Source organism: Condylura cristata, unplaced genomic scaffold (assembly GCF_000260355.1).
Source record: "Condylura cristata isolate star-nosed mole 26May11 unplaced genomic scaffold, ConCri1.0 scaffold00029, whole genome shotgun sequence".
Taxonomy (NCBI): Eukaryota; Metazoa; Chordata; class Mammalia; order Eulipotyphla; family Talpidae; genus Condylura; species Condylura cristata.
Window position 1 is genome coordinate 476412 of NW_004567130.1, and position 6450 is coordinate 482861.

Here is a 6450-nt window from a genome sequence, read left to right on the forward strand (position 1 = left end):
GACAGAGTGGGGAGCAGAACAGGCAGATCAATGAAGTACACTGCTGAGGGGAGCAGCGGGCGGGTCAGGAGAGGTCTGCCACGCCATGTGGATCTCTTCCGGGGCAGGCAGGGATCGAACTCATGGGGAAGTGGCTTAAGCTTCTTAGTGCAGTGCTTTAACCCGCTGCGCCACCAGGGAGGGTCTATACTTGAAATTTTAATAACTTTCTTACGTGGGCCAGAAACAACTCATCTCAGCAGTAATGGCTATTTGGGTGCTGGATTCTGGAGTCATGACTCTGGAATTTAACAGAAGTTCAGACCTCAGAAAAGGGCAGTTCTCAGGTAGGAAGATGGAAATGCCCAGTGGTGTCCACGTTTGGGGGAGCTCTCAGCTGGCTGTGCTGGTTCCTTGTTGGGGTTTCACCAATTTCTGTTTTTGGTAAACAAGGCAGAGCAGCTGACCTCATTCTTCCAGGAAGTCTTCCAGGATTTTCTCAGCACTTCTCCTGGGTGGGTAGGTTTGGTTTGAATTCAGTTCTCTCCTCTTGGGGGAAAATTTCAATGTTCAGAAGGGTATATGGAATAATAGAAGACACACACACATGTCCACCATGCAGAACCACATGTTCTTAACCTGTCCTATTTGCTTTGTTTTTTTAAAGATTTATTTAAATATTTAAAGCATACAGGAACTGGGATACAAAGCCAGAGGTGTAGGGGGTGAAACGATTTGCCAGAGATGGAGTGGGGAGCACGAACAGGTGGATCCACTGAAACACAATGCTGAGGGAAGCAAAGAGGAGATAGGAGACATCTGTTGTGCTCTATGGCCAGCTCCCTGGCAGGGGTCAAACTCAGGCTGCAGTGGCTGTGGAGGACTTCATAGACTTAACCCCTTGTGCACCAGAGAGGCCCTGTCCTATTTGCCTTGAATGTGCTTTTATTCTTAACCAGAGTGTGTGCCTCTGTGTCTCCAGTTAGAGACTGGAATTGGGCATGTAGCTGCCCAGCCTATTTTTAAACTTCACAACATATTTATGTACCCAAGAAATCCATCTGAGTGTGTTTTGTTTGTATATGCTGCAGCCTTTTGCGTCTTTTGTTTTTGAGTTTTACCCAGATTATCGTGTATTGTTCATGTCTGCTTTTTCCCTCCCACATAATATTCCACAAATCTTATACTATATTAAAAAAAAAGAATTAAAAACAGAGAAGTTGTTTCTTCCTTTTTTTTTTTTTTTTTGAGAGAAGACACAGTTTATTTTCTTACCCTGAGCCCATCTTCCCACTTTAGGCTCTAACACTGCCCCGAGCTGCCACCCTGCTCCCATAACAGCCAAGACTCTGACAGGGGAAGGGGGTAAACCATAAAGTCAGAAGCTGGAGAGTGTCAAGATCACAGCTCTCAAACAAGGAAACAAACTATAATCTCAGTCCCTGCACACAGTGAGTGTGAAGTGGGCCTTGAAATGCATAAATCTCTGGCTTCTTCGGCTCATTTATTGTCCAAGATGACTAAGAAGACCAGCAATGCTGTGAACAGGTTTCCAGTTCTAGGGTTCTGGAGCGTCACCCATCACGTCAGGGGCTCCAGCAGGTTGGAAGCATCCAATGCTCAACTGGATCAGGGTCCTAATGCCCTTGCCAAGACACGGGTGCGCGCAGCTTTGTCTTCCTCTCCCTGGACACTGAGTAGAAGGTGGAACTGTAGATAGATAACCCTAGGGCTCCGGTGCCCATGATGTTCCGAGTCTGCCACTGTGGCAGCGCCTTCTGCCACTGGGTAAGGGGCACCTGCTGCGTCAACTGCAGTTCTGTAGGAGTCAGCTTTTCCCGAGATGGATCGATGTGCTGAGCCAGAGGTGCCTTGCCACTCTTAGCTTGCAGGGGATCACCAGCTCCGGGGGCCACCATGCTGTCGCTCTGCCCTTCAGTCCCAGAGAAGTTGTTTCTAGTGCTTGTAAATGCAAACCAGTTTGTTATCCGCTGAGCATTAGTTGCTCGAGAAAAGTGTTTTAAAACTGCTTGAGGTTTAATGGGTCCTGAAAGTATTTTTTTTAAAGATTTATTTATTCATATGGAACTGGGGTACAGGCCAGAGATGGGAGGGTGAGGGAATTCATCAGAGACAGAGAGGGGAGCAGAACAGGCAGATGGACAAAGTACACTGCTGAGGGGAGCAGCGGGAGGGTCAGGAGAGGTCTGCCAAGCCATGTGGATCTCCGGGGCAGGTGGGGATCGAACTCATGTGGAAGTGGCTTAAGCTTCCTAGTGCTGTGCTTTAACCCGCTGTACTACCAGGGAGGGCCTGAAAGTATTTTTTTTTAAAGATTTATTTATTTATGCATGCAGAACTGGGGTACAAGCCAGAGGTGCAGCGGTGGTGAGAGGGTTCACCAGAGACAGAGTGGGGAGCAGAACAGGCAGATGGAGGAAGTACACTGCTGAGGGGAGCAGCGAGGGATACAGGAGAGGTCTGCCACGCCATGTGGGTCACCTCTGGGGCTGGGGATCGAACTCATGCTGAAGTGTCTGCGGCTCACTTGCAGTGCTGTGTCCTAAACCGTTGTGCATTCTTTCTCGAAAGATACAAGACAGAATAAGTTGCAGAAATACTTAGTCTTTTGCAAAGCTTTTGGGGTATGTGTGTGTGTATGTGTGTGTGTGTGGTAGGGAGGCAAAATATTTCTCTTACTAAGGATTTCCATGAAAAAAAGTTTTAAAAAACATTCCTCAGCCCTGCCCAGTGTCTCAAAGGGTTAGGATGCAGCACTGCAAGCTAACTGCAGCAGCTTCAATGTGAGTTCGAGCCCTGACCCGGAGGTGACCCACATGGCAGACCTCTCCTGACCTGCCTGCTGCTCCCCTCAACAGTGTACTTTGTTGATCTACCTATTCTGCTCCCCACTCTGCCTCTGGTGAATTCTTTCACCTCCCCTGTACCTCTGGCCTGTATCCCGGCTCTTTATGCATAAATAAATAAATCGTTTTTTAAAAAATGAAAAAACATTCCTTTTCCAGCGATTCTACCCCAGAGATTTGAAAATACATCCCCACAAACACTTGTATGGAAACTACCATAATGTCTACCCACAGATAGAAGGGTAAACAACCATGGCCCATCCATGCAATGCAAGAATGCTCCACCACAATAACAAACAAAGTCCTAGTTCTGCTCCAGCGTGAATGGGCCTTGAAGACATGATGCCATAAGGGACAAGCCAGATCCGAGAGGCACACCCTATGGGATTTTATTTCCATGAATGCCCAGAACAGGCAAATCCACAGAGACAGAAAACAGATCTTTGGTTGCTAGGGACTAGGGAATGATGGCTTAATGGGTACAGATTTCCTTTTGGGGTGATGAGAATGTTCTGGAACTAGACAGGATGTTTTGCGGCATTGTGAGTATGCTAAATACCATTAAATTCCATACTTTAAAATTATTTAGATGGTGAATTTTGTCTTATCCTATCCATATTGCCCTAATTTAAAAAAATATATTTATTTATGCATACAGAGGTGCAGGGGTGGGGAGATGAACCACCAGAGACAGAGTGGGGAGCAGGTCAGGGAGATCAACAAAGTACACTGCTGAGGGGAGCAGCCGGTGAGACAGCGATGTCTGCCATGCCCTGTAGGTCAGCTCCGGGGAGGGGATGTTTGTATATTTAAAAGTTTGAATCAAAAGTTAGAAATGGGAGCTCACAAAACACAGCTTTGCCAACTTCCCTTGAAAAACCGTAGCCTGGCCCCATTACCCATGTGTCCTTGTGAACAGCAGGTGACCCCTTTAAAGAAGTCCCAGGTCATTGCTATCATGCCACTCCCTAAAATCTCATAGCAGGCGCCATTTACCTGCTGACATTTCCCTTCTTTTCACCTGTGGTGCACCCACCCCTCATATCAACAGACGGGAGCTCAAGCTTACAGCTGAGCACCTTGTGCAGCCAAAGCCTGCAAAACTGTCCTGGCTGGTCCTGATGAAGAGGAGGCACAGATGGTTTCCCAGTCACTAGCTGTGGCTGCTTTGTAAGATGGGGGAGGCCTTAACCAGATGGAAGCAGAGCCCTGGTGCCTCTGTGCAATGGATGGGGACCCTGCCATGGGGCTGCTTCTGCTGCCCACGCCAGGCAGCTGGGCCTGGGAGCCCACCTTCAGCAACTTTTCCAGTCCTGCAGCTGATGAGCGGCACCTGGAGGTGACCCTGGAGCTGTCACTCTGGCCAGGACCTCCCTAGTCTGACCAGCAACCTCCTCCCGATTGCACAGTCTCCAGAGCCTGCCAGGACAGGCCGTGTGGGAAGACCCATCTGCGCCTGATGCACACATGGAGCTTCAGGGACCAGCTTGTAAGAGGCAGGGGAAGGGGTGACTGGCAACAGTATGAGGGCTGCAGAGCTCATTAGAGACTTCTCTGAGCCCCACTCTGGCAAGGGGCCTTTCAGGTCTTCTGCTGCAGCCGCCACAGACCCAGGGAGCAAGGTCATGGGGCAGGCCCCAGTGCAAAATAAAAACAGAGCCTCTTGTTCAAGAATTTTGAAGAATTTCCAAACAGCAGCCACAGAGCAAAAACCAAGCATGGGACACTTAGAAGGTGGGTGGTCTTGGACAAGTCATTTAACCTCTCTATGCCTCTTTTCCTCATCTGCAAATGAGAGCATAATGCCTACCTTGAGGGTTGTTGCCAGCATTTGCGCATGCAGAGCCCTGAAGTGGGAAGTATAAAGTGCTCTGCTGCTGTGGAGGCTTCTTCCTCCAGAGAGCTGAGGAGGGGGGTGAGACTCATGTCTGATTGATGTGGAACAGACATGACCAGAGCGTAGATGCTTCGGGCAAAAGTGGCTCCAGGGAAGCTCCACTATCATAAAAATCTCCAGGAGCATGGAAAGGGCCTGAGTTGATGATCCTGGCCAGACGCCACAGGCCAGGAGGCCCAGGCTCCTGGAGGGTTACAGAGGGAGCACCAGTGCTAGTCAGGGAGCTGCTCTCCTGAGCTGACATATTCAGGAAGAGGTAGAGAACAAACAAGGCAGAGAAAATTTCAGGGGATGACAAGTGCTGTGATCACAGACACGGCCTGTGGGGAATCCAACATTTTGGAGGAAGAAGAGAGGACATGTGAGCTAAGAGTAGGATGTGAAGGGACCCACTGGGCACTCAGTGGAAGGAACAGTGCTTTTGACTGAAGGGACAGCCACTATAGAGATTCAGAGATAAGAACAAGTTGGGTGTGCTTGAGGACCCGGAGAAGAGGCCAGTGTAGCTGCGCAGAGGCACTGAGCGTCAGGTTTGAGGGCCAAGGGCAGGCAGGGGCCCTGCCGCCATGGGGATGTCTGCATTTGATGTATTGAGACTTAGGGTTTCTAGCAGCCAAAGTACAGAAAATCTGCTCGATGAAGGGACAGATAAAGCTGCAGCGGGGAGTCTGGCCCAAGTCTACTTTCAGTTCCACAATCCTCTTCACAATCAACCCAACCCAAGCCTGGTGTTCCTGGCCTTCTAAGTATTTAGCCCACCCCCAAACCAAATGGGGAGTCTGGCGTTGGCTCTGAGCCAGGGCCATGGCCCCCAAGGAGGGAATAAGAGATCCAAGCCTTGTGGATGAAGTCTGCAGATTCACCCCCACCAAAGACCCCATCAAATCTCTGTAACCTGTGATGTGACCTTATTGGGAAAAAGGGCCTTTGCAGATGTGACTCAGGCTCTGAGGACACAGTCATCCTGGCTTAGCAACAAAAGGCTCTACATCGAGTGACAAGTGTCCTTGTAAGAGGAAGGCAGAGGGAAGCTGAGACTCACACAGGGAAGCTTGGGGCGGAGGTGGGGGGAGGTGGCCACCAGACAAGGGGCCCTGGAGCCACCAACAGCTGGAAGGTGCAGGAAGGGTCCTCCCAGGAAAGCCTTCTGAAGAGCACCCTGCCGACTCCTGAAGTCGCCTGCTGAGCTGTGAGAGAATAAGTTTTCTGTGGTTTTTAAGTGACCTAGTTTGTAGCCATTTGCCATGGTAGCCCCAGGAAACTAACTCACCCTCCTCCCATGGAGCATCATCTCTGCAGGCAGGAGCTCCCCAAGCCCTGCAGCACCTCACCTGTGAGAACACTAGGCCCAGAGGGGCATACAGGGAGGCAGATAAATGGGCAGGTCACAGACAGCATCCCAACATCCCCCTCCCCGCCTCCACTCCCCCAGCCACTCTGACTATTTAGGTCACCTGTGTATTTTGGGCGTTTCTCAGCATGGAAAAAATTTGAATTTATACTATGCCATGGTATGAGCACTGGGAAAGAATTCAGATAACATGTATGCCCCACCCATTTTTAGTTCCCGACTTTTGTGGGTTCAGCTTGTGGGGTCTTGGCTGTGGGACACAGAGTCAGCCATTTCGCCTCTCAGATCTTTGGCTCCATCAACTCCAATATGGGAGAAGCAGTAATTGTGAGGCTTCCATGAAGAGGCACAGAGAG